The sequence below is a fragment of the Pteropus medius genome, unplaced genomic scaffold (assembly GCF_902729225.1).
Source record: "Pteropus medius unplaced genomic scaffold, Ma_sr-lr_union100, whole genome shotgun sequence".
Taxonomy (NCBI): domain Eukaryota; kingdom Metazoa; phylum Chordata; class Mammalia; order Chiroptera; family Pteropodidae; genus Pteropus; species Pteropus medius.
This window is the reverse complement of record NW_024340849.1, coordinates 22,791,648-22,810,541: the sequence shown is the minus strand read 5'-3', so window position 1 is coordinate 22,810,541 and position 18,894 is coordinate 22,791,648. Positions and strand designations below refer to the sequence as shown.

Genomic DNA, 18,894 nt, shown 5'->3' with positions numbered 1-18,894 from the left:
CTATTGTTTATTTGTACCTCTTCTCACGATTTATCTGGGTAGAAGTGTATGTATTTTTATTTAAATTTACAAAGAATCTGTTTATAATTTGGGTGTTTCATTTTATTATTTCTATGTTTTTAATTTCATTAAATCCCATATATACTTAGAATCACATTTTTCTTAACTCATTCAACTATACTTTGTTATTTTCCCAGCTTCCTGAGATCAATGCACAACTTTTTTAAAGCTATGTATTTACCTTTAATTAACTTTAGCTGCTTCCCTAAAGATCTTATTCAGTACTTTCATTTTCATTCATTTATAAACATTTGGTAATTTCCATTTTAATATTCTCTAACCCATAAGTTAGTAATGTTTTTCTAAGTTTGTAAAAACTTGTGTTTGGGGGAAAAAACTTAATTATTGATTTCAAATTTAATTGATTTACAGTCAGACAATATGGTATATATGTTATCAATTATTTGAAATAGCTTGAAGTTTCCTTTGAAATTTATTATGTAATCTGTTTATGTGACTTGGCCATCTGTACACATACATTGATTAAGATTGTTAACTCTGGTAATCAAGTCCTCTGTTTTCTTATTGAATTGTTTATAACTCTCAGTTTACAATAAAAATGGATTTAAAAATATCTGAATTTGAATGTGGATTTACTGAATTATTGTAAAATAACCCTAACACTTTTGCTTTATGTATCTGAAGGCTGTGTTATCAGTTTACAACATCTTCTTTGTGTATTTTCTCTTTTGTTATTATGTAATGTGATTTATTCACTTTTAAAAATTCTACTTTAAGTTCTCTTTTGTATGCTATTAAAATTTTTGTATCACCATTTTTAGGCCAATGTTTCAAAGGTTAGCTCTTTTATCCTTAATTTTAAGCATTTTTATGTAGTTTTGTTTCAGGCTTGACATTTGTTCACTATTTGGCAGAATTCTTAAATCATTTGGGAGGAGTAAATTAATTTCTTCATATCCATTGTTATTACTGATGTATTTTAATTTATTTGTACTATTATATGATGTGCTAAAATAATGCGCTATTATATGATATGCTAAAATAACTTTGAATTATTTTCTTTTGCTTCAACTTGTTTTCATTCCTTCTATTATTATTTTTTTAACTTAAACAATGAACATTTATTTCTCACAATTCTGTAGACTAGGAAGTCCAATATCGAGGTACTAGCTTTTTGGTTCACAGATGGCTGTCTTCTTACTGAGTCCTCACGATCATGAGTCCTCATGATCGAAGGTACGAGAGAGTTCTCGGTTTTTATTTTATTTTATTTATTTTATTTTATTTTACTACTTTCCTATATCTCAATTAAATTTTCATTGTATTCTATTCTTTTCTTTTAATTTTCTTTTGGTTTAGGAACAATAGATTATATTTCTAGTTAGGAAATTTCCTTAATTATTTAGCACAAAACATTTAACATATATTTTTAATAACATCTTCTAAAAATTTTAATTTCTCCATTTAAACAGAAGGAACTTAAGCATATTTCACCTATCCATTAAAAGCCTCTCTCCTTACTTTTTTTATTGCTATCTATAATTTTAGTTTTAAATTTCTAATACATGATAATATTTTACAGTTATAGTTAAATGAGTCTACATAATTGATTTGCTAAATCTTTGCTTTTGTTCTTTCCTGTATCTCATAGCATTCCAAATGTATTTTTTTTCTTACTAAAGTGAATACTCCAGTAAGTATTTTTGCTGAAGACATGAGAATGGTAAGCTCTGTTTTCCTAAAGCATCTGATTATGTCTTTATTTTCCTCATTCTCAATTATGTACTGTTTAGAGAACATCTTTCCAGATTATCTGATTCTAATTTTATGGGTAAATTTAAGCCTTTCATTGATATCAAATGAATTTACAACTCTGCAAACTGTATATAACTGATAGCAATGCAAAATAACTCTTGCCTGTAGTCATGCAAACTTTGTTCGGTAGAGATGCAATTGACTTCCATTTCCACTGCTAGAAGATAATTATGCTTCCATTTGCAGTCTGTTCAATATTCATGATCTATAAATGTGTCTGCTCTTTGTATCATCCTTTGAACTGCTTATAACATCTTATCAATTACTTGATTAATGAATTAAATATAATCTTTAACATAGTTATTTTGTATCTCTATGAAAGTTATGATTTTACCTTTACTTTGAAAATTAACCTTTAACACAAATGTTAAATTTTGGCAGGCATAATGTTTGGACATGTTAAGTTTTAAATGTCTATTAGATCAGAGGTCCCCAACCCCTGGGTTGCAGACCTGTACTAGTCCATGGCCTGTTAGGAACTGGGCCACATAGCAGGAGGTGAATGGTGGGCAAGTGAGGGGAGCTTCATCTGTATTTGCAGTTGCTCTCCAGTGCTAGCATCACCGCCTCAGCTCCACCTCAGATCATGAGGCATTAGATTCTCATAGGAGCGCTGGTCTCTGGTGCCAAAAAGTTTGGGGACCACTATATTAAACAACCGAGAGGAGATGCTGAGTGGGCAGTCGGATTTGTAAGTCTTGTTTGAAAGAAAGGTCTGGCCTGCAGCCATGTATTTGGGAACAGTAAGCATCTAGATGATTTCAAATTTGTATAGATATGCTCACCAAAGGAATAAATGTAAATGAATATGAGAACTAAGGACTGAACTTTGGCTTACCATTGCTATGGTAATAAAACAGCATTTTAAATATATTTTAATTTAAATTATTTCGGAGTATCAACTCAGATATGTTTACTCTCTTATTACTTCATATTTAACATTGTGTAGCATATGCAGCCATAGAAGACAGTAAATATTTGTTGAGTGCATCTATTCATTCATTTTTTTATTCTATCGATATTTATTGAATTTAATATCCTCTGTCTCTGTTCCAAATCTAACCAAGCCAACCCAAGAATTTATAATTAGTTAGACTCGTTGACACATAATTGGGTTTACTTGCTTCTATGCTCTACTCTAGTATTTTGCAGATGATTGTAGGGTCCCATAATAAAAGTTTGACTCTTAGAAGACTGTTTCATATTATATTATCTTCTGGTATGTGATTTTCTCAGATACTCTGTATCAGGCTAATCAATTCTATATAAATAAGTTATTACTCCAAGTGCTATCTTACTTACTACTTGTAAATATAGACTGTTTATAGTCTATCAAGCTGGCTTGATAGACTATAATCTAGATAAATTTCTAAAATTGTAAAGAAAGTAATTTACCTAGATTATTTAATTCAATAAGGCACTAGGCAAACACCAATGCCCAAAGGCTCCAGTCTCAGTGAACTTTCCCTGAAATAACTATATTGGTTTCAAAGTATACAGTTTTTAAGAGGCTCCATTGAAAAGGGTTATTCCACAGATATTTATTACATAAATTTACAGGAATCATATCATCAGTTCATACATAAGCATCATTCATGCCCACTTGATAAAAATCTAAAAGAATTAAAATTCAGGAATACTTTTGGTCATATAATAAGAAGTCTATGAACTCCCAGTCAGGAGCCTATAGAAGAATTCACAAAGGTCTTCTATTTGAAGAATATATCCAAATTACTGGGTGACATTTATATGAAAGAAATATTTTAGGAATAGAAATACATGTTTAAAAACAATGTATAATCATTTATAACAGCAAGAAAAGGGGGCTGTTGAAAACTATGATTATAGACATGAAGTTCAAGAAATAGAGAATCCTCATGTGAAATTAAGTAATATTTACTGTGAGTTTGTGCTGTCTCATGTTGATGAAATAAACTTTTTTAAAGCAAAAACCTGATTTTTTTATTATTAATTTCTGTTTCACATAGCTCTTTGTGAGTCCTACAACATGTGAATCTTCAGCCGCATTTCAGTGCCAGTTTTTATCACATCAATTGTCTTTTAGGGTGCATTTCAAGACTTAACTTGCTTCTCATCGTCTGTAGCCAAGTAAGTCATGCAATCTATTAAGAGAATGGGGCAAATTTGGAGACTTCTCCACTTGTTGCTTAAGCCTTAGAGGCTTTGCTTATGCTCTTCCTGTAATGTACTTTCTTAAGTTCTTTATTTAGCTGGTACTCTTCTTAATTCTTAATTCTTACTAACTTAATTTGAGTCAATCACTCTACCTTTCTTCTAAGAGCAGTTTTTCCAACATTACTTGGGCCTTCATCTTTGTCTCTCCCCAGAGTGTAAACTGTAAACTCCCTGTAAACATTTGCCATTCATTTTGGCCATTAGGCATCTGACAACCTTCCATGTTTGGGGAATTCCCTACCTTTTGAGGCTTAGTGTAGGAAAATATCCTCCTTTGTAAATACTGAATTATCTGCTTTCCCAGTTCCTTCACATCTGTGGCTGAGCATGTGAACTGGATCCCACCAATCAGACACACAAGCAAAACTGACTTAAGAGTTCAAGACTCAGGAGCTCTTTTTTATTTAGATTTTAGTTTATAGATTTTTATCAAGACTTCGACTGTGATGCTCAAGACTGACTCAAGACTCAACAGAGACCTGATGGGAGCCCTCTCTATCTCTGAAGGTAACAGAATCAGAGACTTAAAGGTGGAATTCCTAGCCCATAAAAGACAGAGAGGGACACACTTCAGCTTCTAGTTGTAGTTCTGGCAGTTATAATTGAGCCTGTTCTCCAGCCTTCCTAACAACTCTATGAGCTATCTTAAACAAATAACTAACAGACTCCTTTTCACCACAATCAGCTGAATCTGCTGACCTTCCAGAGGCAAAAATTGTTTATTTCTCCTCCTTCAGGGTCTCTATCAACTCTAATGATTTAACTAAGATTAATTGCTCAATAAATGTTTGGCATTCTAAGCAACCTCCATGAGGCATCTATGTTTTAGGTGGTAGTAGACTTATACTATGTACGTGCAAGGCAGTGATAGAGCAGTGTTAGGAAGGAGGAGAGGGAAATGGAAGAGAGAAAGAGATAAAGTATCAACTGACAATTTGCCTCTGATAGGGTCATCGATAAGGTCCTTAGTACTCAAATTGTTGTGTTGACTATTATCACATTCACTTTGACATATAGATATGTAAATTTTACTTTATGGACTTCATTAGTCTTTGGCTGGAAAATAAAAATGCCACACACAACACTTGTTCTCTGGAAACTGAGCATAAAAGATTCTTCTGTCTTCATTAAGGTGTTAATGAGCTAGGTCAGATGTTTATAGATTTTCATCAAATTAATCAGACAAAGAACCCCGTAGTCAACTTGACTTCCTTTTTCCAAAGTTCATTAAATTATAATCTTTGACAATTAAATGGAGCATTGCTTATCTGTTGCTGGGATACCATTAACTTCTTCAGTCAAGAAGGTACACATAATAGAGAGAGAGAGAAAAAAATAATGTTTGGCCATATGCCCATCTGGAAGGTATTCATTGTTATCAGAATATTAGCTTTCATAAGCTACTGGAGCATACTAGAACTAGAAGAAAAAACAGTATGAGGAATTTCTTTACAGTTGTGGAAAATTTGTCCTAATGGCAAGAACTTAAATATTTAAGTTCAGATAGAAAATCAGTGGTAAAATTGGGGCCATTATAATTATCATATTTTCATCAATTTTGTTCTTTCTAAAGTCTCCATTGTGGCTAGACAATCCCTATTGCCCTCAGCAAAATGTGCTTAATTTCTAACTCTACAGCCTTGTGTGTAATTCTTCTTTTGTGAAAAAGCTATCTTCAACATATTCTCTCTCTCTCTCTCTCTCTCTCATCAATCAATCAATCAATCAATTGAACCCATCAATAGAAAAGATCTTAGGCTGAGCCTAAAGAGGAATTTGGGACCAAATTCCTGATAGTTTAGGACATTGAGAACCTGAGAACAAAATCATATATCCCCATATACAGTTTGACACTGAGGACTGAAAGTAACTGCCCCCTCCCCTCTCCAGCATACTGACTACATGACCGAGATTTTACTATTCCATTGTCTTCATTAGCACAGTAGTATTATTCCAGGAAACTCTTCCCCACACAAATAACTTAATTGTTCATTACAGGAACTGTCTCAAAGATCCATGGACTTTTCAATAGAATTTTTCTCTTATTATTTTATCAATCCTAACATTCTACCTACCAGAATCCTTATCTAATCCTAATCAAATTCTCATTTTGAAATACCTGCCTTAAACCAAACTTCAAATTCTTAATAAATTCTTTCCTTGCCTTTACCCCTTGGTGACATTACTAAAGGTCTGTGGAAAAAGGATTTTCCTTTACTAAGTTAAGTAATGAACGCAGTTTTGTTTATCAATAGAGAAAGAAGTCATTTAGCACTAATGCAGACTGAAGAGATTTTGGGGGGAAAAAGTTGGCCTCATGGAGGAAAGAGCCCAGAATCAAACTTGATAAATAAATCAACTGTGAGTCATTGAGGTGGCAATTTTCCATACAGCAAAATGTTTTTAGCATCTTTTGTCTTCTGGTCAGGCCATCATTTGAAAAATGGCCAACTCTATAAGATAATGAGATAAAAAAACCTGGATATTCTTGTTAGCTAAGATTAACAAAATAACTATGAGTGACATAGTAGGGGAAAGTAAAGATTGCTGGAAATTTTCACCCAATTAAAATATATATTTATATAACATATATAAATATATAAATAAATATGATATTTATATAATATATATATTAATCTTAGCAAGTCCAGTGAGCTGGGTTGCACCCTGATTAAGGCAGCCAACTGTCTTAAGGGTTCTATAGAGAACAGAGTCACTGACTGCAGCACAGATACAATCACTCTTAGATTTTGATTCAATTCCAGATCCCCAAGAAATATTGAATATACAGTTTGCCTTTAAAATTTAATTTATATAATAAATACAATAATATGTTATATGAATGTTTGTGTAGACTTCTTGGCACCATATTATGACTTCAAGATTCACTCACGTTCTTGCATGCAACAGTAGTTCATTCTTTGCAATTACATAGCATGTCATTTTATAAACATACCACTATTTATCCATTTTAGTATGGATAGACATTTGAGCTGTTTCAGTTTGCTGCTGCCAGAAATGATATTGCTAGGAATACCTTTGTTTATGTCTTTTGTTCCTCATATTTATGTAATCTATAGGAGTGGAATTGCCAGGTCAAAGAGAGGAATAGTTTCACCTTTAGAATACAGTGTCAAAAAGTTGTTCAAAAATATCCTAACTTAAATTCTCACAAGCAGTTCTGAGAGTTGCAGTTGCTTGAAATCCTCACTAATTCTTTGAGTCATCTAATCGTTACTGTCATTGCTTTGTTTTTTTTGGTCTTAGTTTTAGTTATTCTGGTAAAGTAGTGATATGTCATCAAGGTTTTAATTTTCATTTTCCTAATGACTAATAATGAAAAGTACATTTTATATTTGAATAATTTTTATGAAGTCATTAACTCTTTTGCCTATATTTCTATTAGTTGTCAATTTTTAAAATTGAGAGTTAAGAGTTCTTTATATAATCTCTGGGTTTAGGGCTGTGGAGAGATATATGTCATTCACATTCCTTTGCAATTCCATACGTATTTTTTTGAGTCAGCTTGCCAATTTCTCAAAATGAAAATCTTTTGGGATACAGTGACATTACATTGTATTTATATTTTTAATTTAGGTTGAATTGACAACTTTACACGTCTCTTTCAATCTATGAAAATAATGTTTCCCTAAGTGTTTAGGTATTCTTTTGTCTAAATTTTACATTCTAGATTTTAGTGTAGAAGACAAACATTTTTTCTTAAATTTCATTAATAAATATTTTAGTTTATTACTCTAAATGGTACTAACTCTATAATTTTTTCCTATTTGTTGTTGCTGATATATAGTAATATAATTGATTTTGTATATTGTCCTTGTAAAGTACATGTTATTAAATTAATTAATTCTTATTAATGTGTTAATTTATTAAATGCATGTGTTAATTCTAAAAATCTGTCTATTTAAAAAAATATTTTTGAAATACTCTTTTGTTTTCTGGTATAACAATAATTTTATTCCCTCTTTTCCAAATCCCATGCACTGTTTTCCTTGACTTTCTGTCCTAGCTATGACCTATATGGCACATTGAATAAAAGTGGTGATAATGAATATTCTTGTTTCATTTCCATTCATAGGGTGAATGATTCTCATATTTTATCTCTGAATTTAATTTTTGCTGTATACTTTTTTTGTTATTCTTTTGTCAGATTAAATAAATTTCCTTATTTTCCTAGTTTTCTACACAATTTTTATACATGAGTGTTTTTTTATTTTTTTATTTTTGCATCTACTCAAACAAGCAAATAATTTTTTGAGTTTTATTTTAATGTGACTAATTTCTTTGAAATTTTTAGCATATCTAATATTTGTTTTGCCTGTATTTCATTAATAAAATTCAATGTAATAATAATAATTATTGCCTTCTTATGAATTAAATCTTATTAAATGTTCTGTATCTTTAGTTGTGTCCTTGAGGTTTACTTTTACTAATATTAGAAATTTCTCATATTGGAATATTAACTTTCCTTAGTTTTATGTTTACATGATATAACTTTTTCCTATCCTTTAATTTTCAAACTTGCTTTTTCTTCATCTATAAGAATCATAAGCCATATGTAGTAGAAATTTATTTTTGTACCCAGTTTGAAAAGATTTTTTTTTTTTTTTTTAGGCGAAGCAACCCTTGGTTGACATCACAGATTGCAAGGACCTTGTTAGCTTACAATCCTTATTTTTTTATTTTTCACGTTTACAGCACCTCGTCTTCCTAGGTGGTCTCCCATCCAAGTTCTAACCAGGCCCGACCCTACTTAGCTTCCGAGATCAGACGGGATCGGACTTGTTCAGGGTGGCATGGCCATAGACTGACAAGAGTTTTTATCTATTTTTATGTTAAATACAATTACTGATATTTCCAAAATAGTTGCTATATTAACATTTGTTTCCATCTGCCTCATTTATTTTATTCTTTTTTCTTTTCTTGCCTTAATATTTCATTCTATCTCTTGCCCCCTACACCCTGTTAAATTGTAACTTAAGAATTGTGTTGCTTTTTTTCCATTAGTGGTTATCTTGGAGACTAAAACATGCATCATTGACTTATTATAGGTTATTTTAAATTAACACTTTTTATCATATTCTAAGTAATATCTGACCTTTTAGTCTTTTATGTCCATTTATCTTTATTTTTTACTGTTGCTATATTTGTAAATTCAATGTACATTTCAAATCCCAGAAGGTATCATTATTATATAGTTTTGAATGGAAAATATGTATTTAGATTTACCTACATAGTTACTCTTTTAATTGTTTTTCATTTATTTCTGTATTACTATACTTATTTCTGGGTTCTTGTTTCTTCTATATGAAGAACTCTCTTAGATAAAGACTATTTTTGTGCAGATCTACTCTTGGCTATTTTGTTCTAATGCTTCGTATTTTATCTTCCTTTTTTGAAGTGTATTCTCAACAGATACAGCATTCTAACTTGGCCATTGTTATCTTTCTAGTCTTTAAAACTGGCATTCCAATGTTTTCTGAATGCTACTGTTTTGTTCTAAAGTCAGCAGTCATGTTTTTGTTATGCCTTTAAAGATGTTTCTTTTTTCTGGGTGATTTCCTAAAATTTTCAAATTATCTTTACATTTCCAGAAATTTACTCTAATTTACATAGGCATATTTTCTCCCAATTTCTAATATTTGAATGTATAGTTTCTTTATTCTTTGGCTTTATGTCTTTTATTCTTGGAAAATTCTTGGCAAGTATATTTCAGGTATTTCATCTATCTTGAATAAATCTGCTCCTTGGATTATGATTACTACTCGTTAGCTCCATGATGCTCTTATCCAATTCTCTGTAATTACTTTTATAGTTTTATTTGCTTCAATCTTGATATTTTCTACTGTTAAGCTCACTATTCTATTCTTAATTACATATTTTTTTAACTCTCAGAATTATTTTTGTTTTATAGATCTGTTATCTGATAAAATTTGATGTCTTTTTAAATATACTTTTGAATGTATTTATCATATTTATTTTAAAATTCATTTCTGAACACTAAAATCTAGATAAACCATTCACCTAAATTTATTGACTATTCTTTTTCACTTAAATTTTGGTTATTTGTTACTTTTTTCTAGAATACCTGGCAAATTTTGTTTTTATGCTTAAAAATGTAGAAGAAAAAATATAGAGGCTTTAAATCTTGTTACCTTATTTCAAGACAGCTTTTGCTTTTTTAATACATGGTAGAGAATGGATGGACATGGACTAATTTTAGTTTATCATTAATACCTATTCATATTTCTTCCAAGGTTACAACTAAAACCTAGTTTTTAACAGGAATAACTTCTATTTCTTAACCTAAACTATTTTAAAATATTCTATTTAGCATTTTAGTACCTTAAAATTTGTTTCTATTTGTTTTGGGGGTCTAACCAAACCCACTGGCAATTTAGGAGTCAGCAAATTGCTCAAGGTGAAGTTATGTACAGTATGTTAAACTTAATTTAGAATATTCCCTCTCTAGAATCATGGCTATTCAAGTTCTGGCTTATTATGTTGCTTTTTCATACTTTCAAACAGTGTTCATTTCTCTTCCTTCCTAGTTCTTTGTATGAGGTTTAATTTAATACTAGTTTCTTCTTCACAGGGAAAGGGAGGCACTGGTTTTTGTGTTTTTAAGTTAATAACATCTGCTATATTCTTCTCCAGAATAGCACCAATGATTTCCCATTACCAGAATTTTATGAGATTTATCATATCCCTACTTACCTGCCAATATTTTCAATTTAACTGATGTTGTGATAGTTAATTTTTAAAATTTTTTGTTATTCCTATTGCTGGTAGTTTCAATATGTTTTCATGTCCTTAATAGCTTTTGAATTTTTCTCCTCTGTAAATTTCTCATTTCAAAACAATTTGTATATACTCAGACTTGCAGTCTATTATCAAATATTTCATTTAGCTAAGATCTCATTTGTACTGATGTACCCTTTCCTTCTCTAAGTAGCCAATTCTTGTTTGTTTTATGAGACTCAGCACCAACATCACCTTTTATGAGAAGCCTTCTTTGACATGTAGGCAGAATATTTTTGATGTAAAGAGATTGGTAGGGCATAGAGCTACTATACAGGTTGTGACAGAATAGGATATGTGATACTAATTGCCACTGCAGTGGAAAAAAAGATCAAAACTAGTTCCCCTCACAAATTTTCCAAGAAAAATCCCCAGTTTCTCTTAAGAGCTTTAATTTATGTAGTTTCAGATTCAAATGCACAGTTTTACAGAAAGGCAAATGCTATGCTGTAATTATTATTCTCAATGCCGGAGTAAAGAACTACCTCTCTCAGGAGGGCTACATCCCCTTACCAGAGTTAAGAATTCCTTGGCTGAGGCCCCAGTTATTTTGAGGCTATCCCTGGTAATAGCTGTATAACAAAGGTAATTCACTGAAGCTCACTTAAGAGAATTACTGGTAAAAGAATAAAACGTTTATCGAAATCAATTCTCTCTGCCCCAAACCTCTCAATTATAACTGTAGCTGTTAAAGAAATTGCTGCTGCTGAATGAATAAAACAGATTTTAAACAGATCTCTGAAAGGCCTTCAATTCCAGTCACATTCTGATTACTGGAAACACTCCCCACCACCTTCACTTTTTGGCACTTGAACTTTCATGTTAAGTTTTAATGTGGACAGGGCAGAGCAGAAGTTTTGAAATACAGAAAATGGCAAGATTTCCTGCTATTCTATGGGTAAATTTTCTCTCCTTAAAAAAAAACTACAAACACTATGGTGACAAAAGTAGTATCTTATATACAGTTTTTGCGTCCATAAGAAGAGAATTAGGAGGTGCCCAGTAATTCACTTATGATGACAATTTAATTAAACTATTATTTTAATACATTTTCTGGGAAACTTTCCTAGGTAGACAGCTATACAAAGCACTAAGAATATTCCCAGTCTTCAAAAAACTGCAATATAAATGGACAATAAAATATATACTGGAAAATTTACTGTCCAATATAAAGACATATTTTCTAAGTATTGAGAAACTGCAGAAATTCACATGTGGAGGAGACTACTCATCAATTGACATGGTAAGGGAAGTCTTCATGGAGGAAGTGAGGACTAGAATGGAAGACACTTGACCATTCGCTTCATTTCTACCAATCTACTACCCTTCGGTATCTGTCTAACACATCCGTGAATTGCAAAACCCTTCTTAGTCTCCTAGATACCTCATCCGAAGCCTTTAAAATGCCCATCAGACCTTATATGCTCTGTCAAGAGTGTGTCCTTTCAAGACAAATATGATGTCTATATGAAGAATATTAGCTTTTGATTTAGATATTCTCAAATTTGAGGTCCATACATAACACTACTATGTAAACTCAGGTTGATTGTTTAACACAATTTGTGCTGTTACCTCATTTGTCAACTTGGAATGACAATATAAGAGCTTACCTTGTAAGTTTGCTGTATTAAATTAAATAATTCATCTAATTCACAACCTGATTCTTAGGCATTACTTACTAAAAACTACCTATCTTGGTTATCATTTTCATGCAATATTGTATCTGAACATCCACCATAGTACTCAGCCAATAGAATAACCTCAATAAATGTGTCATAAATGAATTAACATGTGAAGTGACAAAGATAATAGTCACCTAGAGGACAAAGATATTAACCAGGACATTAGCAACACTCTGTAAGTTCCCTGAAGGCAAAATCAGCACCTATTTGCCTTAATTTTCTACACTTGACTAAGCATACTTAAGGAACACATGTAGGTAAGTATATAAACAAAGTACGCAGCAAATCTTAGCAATTTTTTTTTTAATTTTAGTTCTTACTCAATAAATGTGCAATGCATGATAAAATTAGCTTCCATTAAACCTATCACATGCTTCATACTTGTGCTCAGTCTTTTACATATATCCTTACTGTAACTTTTGGAAGAATATGCAATAAATAAATGGAAAACTGCACTAAAAAGTACAATCTAGGAAAAGATTGTAACGAGAAAGTATATGTAGATCTGCATTCTATGAAACACTACACTAAAGCTGATAGTTACAGGCTGGAGATTTAGTAGTTATATCTTCAGATAAAATAATTCAAATATAAATCCAAATGAGGTTACAATTCTACAAGGTCAAATTCAGGAAAGAATAAAATGTCTCAAGTGTGCAGGTGATGAACATTACAAGGATCAGACAATTTGTGGAGGCGTGGGCATTTATCCATGGTCTGGTAGGACATACACATAATCAAGTGTGGGGAGTTTGGGTTCAGGGGCTGAGAATCCGCTTTCTGGGGCAATGAAGCTACCAGTCAAAACTAAAGTCCATATGAAAAACTTAATTCCTTTAGATGCCCAATAGGTTCTCAGATACCAAAAATTCATTCTTAAATCACTTTCAGGATAAAAGAAGTGGAGAGCATAGCTTAAGGCACTGGGAAACTAGATGAAAAGTTCAAAGCAAAATGAACGATTGAACCAACTGAAAGAAGAGGGAGATATTTTTACTTTTTCTCTTCTTCGCCTAGACAGAGAGATGAAACAGGTTCCATAAAAGAGGCTGAGGTCCCAGAAATAAGGACCAAATATAGCACACATGGAAATATAGCACATGTGGAAACTTTCAGTTATAATTTTAGCATCCAAGTCTTAATCCCACATTAATTCTCATTATAGGACATTTATGTTACCCAATCTGATAAGTAAAGAAGACATTTATTCTAATATTTAATTTTCAGTTATCAAGTTTCATCATTAAACATTGTCAATCTCACCTTTGCCATTAATACTTCTCAAAATTCTCAATATAATTGAGTGTAGAGAAAAATATGCAATAATCAAACTAAAACAAAAGGAAACAGATAATAAAATAAACCAGCACGTTGAACTTCTGATAGGAATTCCAAGCACTTACCTAAACACGTCTACCAGTTAGCTCTGAGATTGCGAACAAAGTTTGTTAGCTACTTGGCCTTCTAATTTCTTATCTGCAGTAGCTAACCTTTATATGATATTTAGAATACAATAGGTATTATTCTAAAAGCTTTAAATAGTTTAACATATTTTGTGCTTTCCAAACCCTAGTTATAAGTATTATTATCATCCTCATTCTAAAGCATACACAGCTGAGACACAGAGAGGATAAATCAATAGCCTAAATCAAATATCTAATCAACAGTAGAGCTGGAGAGTGAACCCAAGGATAATCATTACCATTCTCAGATTCTACTTTGTGCTTTACTTATTCATTAATTTACATTTATAGGGATTACACAATTTTTAGCCTATGTTAGTTAGAATGATCCAAGTAGCAGATGTCAGGACAAGATTCATTGTGCGAGAATTTTATTGGGGATGTCTGCATGAGGGAAAATGGGAAGAGAGCCAAGAAAGACTGTGAAGGCCATAAAACTGTGATACAAATCATATCCCAAGGGAAGGAGAGAGAAAGCGAATATTGGATAGAGGTATCCTAGACTGGTATGCCAACTAAAGAAGGCATGGCAAAGCCATTTGGAAATCACCAAGACAAAGTCAGCCATCAGAGGGCCTCAAGGGTCCCAGAAACAGGTCAGCCTTAGTATAGACCTGCTGAAGTGTGGTCTCTTTGCAAATGCAGACATAGATAGATTCCAGAACGCAGCAGCTGAGCTCTAGCTGAGTTATACTTGCTAGAGTTGGAAGTCAGTGAGGGAGGAGAGTGAATTCTCATGGCTCCTACATAGTTTATATATACATTTCCCTGTGCAAAAATTCTGTTTTCAGACATTACAGGATCCTTTTGAGTTCATAGGAAAATTAGAGATTATCACTAAATGTGATCTTCAACAAGTGAAAGAATTAAGGTTAAAAGATGTGACAAGATTGTCTGAACAGCTCCAGTGTGTTAGTTTTAAAGCTAGAACATGAACCTCATGCCTGGCTTCCTAGCCCAAAGTTTCACTATTGTGCTGCCTTGTTTTCATGCCAGCTGCCTCACTTTATCTCCGACACATGAGATACTGATTTCTAGATTAAAATGTAAGCATCCTTCAAATTTACCCTTTAGCAAAGCAATCAAGCTTGACATCATTAACTGTTAACCTTTCTGTTTGCCTGGTAGAGGAGGTGAGAGAGGGCAGCAAACAAATGATGAGACCTTAAGGTGTTGGAGAGGTGCCAATACAATTATGCTCCACTGGCTCTCTGAGCTGACGGCTGGGTCTGAGGTTGACAAGGAAAGTGGGTAAGGCATCCCTGGTCTCCAAGCTGCATGAAGTCTTCACTCATCTGCCAGTCAACTGGGGCTGGCAGCCTGACAATGAGCACAGCCACTTGGCCTATGCCCCTTTCGAGGGAAGGAGAGAAGAACTGACTTTTTTGGGAAACCCCAGTCAGATGAGGGCTGCCTTCCTGCATCCCACACTCAGAGTGTTGCCCTCTACCTGTCTCTCCTGATTATTGTGAAGAGTACTGTGGGGATGATTAAATAGTGATGGCATGGCTGCCACTTCCATAATCACATCTTCTGACCTCTTGACAGGATGGCAATGACTGTAGACAGAGTTCTGCAAATACATAACGAGCTATCTTTTTTTTTCATGCTATGTTGTCTTCCATGGATACATAGATTAATCATCCTTTTATTTCCATTATATAAAATTCAACTGAAAATTTGAATGATGTGCTTATTCAACAATTCTGTTTTCATAGGCTGAAACCAATAACTCTGTCCTTAATGCAGAGTCTTATGATAGACTCAAATTTAGCCAAATAACAATATTTGTTGGAAGTTCTGGCCTGATCTATGGGCAACTTAAAAAAATAACACTATATATTTGTCTATATTTAACATGTATTAAACCTAAATGAGATGTTAGAGCACAGATAAAAAATAAAATAGAATATCATAAAGTATTAAATTAAATCTGAAGATCCAAAATGTATACTAATAAGTACTAATGATAATAATATAATCATAGTATTCGTTGTATGTATAAAGCTTAAGAATGTCATAGCTATTTCACTTAAGACTCTTCACTGGAGTTTCTAGAGGTGAGCAGAGCAAAAATAATTATTTCTGAACTAAAGAGAAAATATATAGTTTTGTGCCATTTCATATAACTACAACACGACAGACTAGACAAGAAATTTAGTTTTTTGACTTCTAATAATGTATATCATGGCAATCACAGAATTACTATCAGATAAAGTGTCAGAATCTTTTATGTCGAGGTTGGGAGTTTAGAATGTAAAATCAATCAACGAATGCTTACTCTAGGTCCATTCCCAAGAGGACTGTATGACGTAACAGAAAGAGAACACACAGAGGATCTTCACCGGCCCTCACTGTGGTTACTCCTCATGCAGGGCACACCTAAGGGTCATTTTCGTGGAGGTGGCAGGTTGATTATTTGCTTAACTTTCTAATAAGGTAGATCACAAAGATATTCCTTGACAGTTCCACAAACTTACAATAGAATGTTTTTGTTTTTGTTTTTTTCCCTAGAATTATAGTGAGACTCTAAATGATTCCCTGAAATAATTAGAAAAGAAGAAAAAAACGGGGTTGGGGAGGAAATTTGGTCTATTCTTAAACGCTAAGTTTGTAGTCAGGACCCTGGCACTATTGAAATCTATTGTCTTATATTCAATAAATGCCTCTTATGAAATATGTTTAAACTCAATTGGATTTTAAACAATAGGGGAAAGTTAGACAGATAGGAAATAGAAAAGCACATCAAGAGAGGAAGCTATGTACAGTGAGAGGTGTTTGGTACCTGGTGTATGCCCATGGGCTGGGGAGAATATTTAGATGAGAGAATTTGCAAGAAATACATCTGCTGACACAGTGGAACAACAATCCTCATAAGTAATCTCAGGAATCAAAGTTTTTCTTTCTTTAAAACATTCTATAGGACACTTGGGGATTGTTAAGGAATATCTTTGTGATCTGGCCTATCAGATAGTTGGGCACAATAATCAACTTCTCACCGCTGGGAGAATAACATAAAAGGGATGTGTCCTGCCTGTGTGGGGAATTACCTCAGTCAACACTAATGAAGAGAGCAAACTGAATTACTAGGAGCTTTATGAAAACTTTCATATTTCCATACATAATCATTTCTTCTAAAATTAAGGACAGAGAAAACGAAAAAGGCAAGGATAGAATACTAGCACCGTTATTTAATACTAAAGTTAAAAACTGTATGATAAGCATACATTTATTGCAATAGTATCCCTCTTACACTGATCAGCCACCTTGCACCCCACACCAGATGCCTGACGTGTTTCACACAGCCCTCTTGCCCAACTGCAGAAGTCACAATCTCCTTTTTTATCTTGTGAATAATCTGATTAACAAATTCTCGTCTAGGTGGCTTCTTGAGGTTATGAAACAAAGTTACTGTAGTGAAAAATCAACAGGTATAGGATCTAGTATTACTAACTACTTATAGGATTTTAGGTAAAATAAAATCTCTTTGAGTATTAGTAGAGGAAGGTGTTGGAGAAATAATCACTAAGGAATTTTCCAACTCTAATGCTTTATGATATTACAGGAGAGATAGAAGTTTCAAATAAGCGAATAAATATAAAAGTGCTTTGAATAGTAAAATGTGTTTCATAAATTAATGTGATGACAATTATACCATGAAGTGTACTTGCAATATGCTGAAAAGAACGGGATCTTGGATGGAGATTGACCAGAAATGTTGCCTGCTGGCATCATTTGCTCTTTGGCCTCCGGCATTTGACCCGCCCAGCCATGCACATTGCTTATTTTGTCCAATTCTGTCTTCCAAACATGGGAGATTAATCCCAATGCTAAAATCTCATGTGGCCACAGGGCCCTATCTCCAAAGAGACTAGAGCAGGAGCTTTTTGACAAATAACCTTTAGGCATAGAGATTCTATAACAATCCTCAGATTGGTTTGATTTTTCAAGACAAAATTGAAAATTCAAACCATGTTACAGGCACTATGTCTCTACACCAGCACACATACTCCACCTCCTTCCTTACTATCTGTCTCTGTCCAGCCTGTTATTTTCATGATAATGGAGCAAGGCTAACAATGCAGGCATGGTGCCAGCTCCCATTGCTGCCTGATGCTCCAGTGGGCTTTAGACGTATGCATATGTTGAGGGAACAGTTAAATGATATTTGTATGCTGCACAGTCAGAAAAAAACAACATTTCTAAACTGTTTTGATCTCTTAAAAGCCAGCTATCACAATACAAGAAGATTTTTTTAATGGATATACATAAATTTAGGTGGCTCCAGCCTACCCCAAGGGACTTCATGTGCCTCCACTGGCTCATCCAGATCTGCCTTTTCCCGGATTTTAGTGGGCACAATTATCACATTTTAAGTAGGCTTAGGCTCCAACCACAGAATTAAAAAATAAAGAAAAATAATTTTAAAAACCTATTAGGATGATAAGAGATCAGTATTAGAGCCGCAGGGGGAAAAATGGCAAGGGGAATCACAGTTTCTCCCACTGGAAAAATTAAGGAGAGTTTTCTGTTTCATGGATTATTAGCAGCTATAGGGCAAAACAAAAGATATGCTTGACTTTAGATTGTATCTGGTGTCATTGTCAAAATACAAATAGCAGCAAGTTGTAAATACTTTGCAGGATGCAAAATATATTTGAAGCAAACTGGAAGTGGGAGTAATTCAGGAAGAAGCAAGAATCAGAAAAGACTTCACAAAGGAGGCATCTGACTTGGAGAAACAGAGCATTTTAGCAGAGGGGAATCCATTTGAGAAAAGCAAAGCCAACAACAGCATGACGTGTTCCGGAGTCTGTGAAAAAAGAATATACTAGAGCGCATATGGCATGAGGTAGGAGTGGATAAAGAAGAGATAAAATAAACTAGTAGGGTATGTA

The 18,894-nt window shown here is 33.1% G+C and overlaps 1 pseudogene; it reads right to left on the bottom strand.

The window, feature by feature from the left end:
- Nucleotides 1-8,739: 8,739 nt before the first annotated feature.
- On the bottom strand, nucleotides 8,740-8,858 carry LOC120590258 (uncharacterized; annotated as a pseudogene).
- Nucleotides 8,859-18,894: the final 10,036 nt, after the last annotated feature.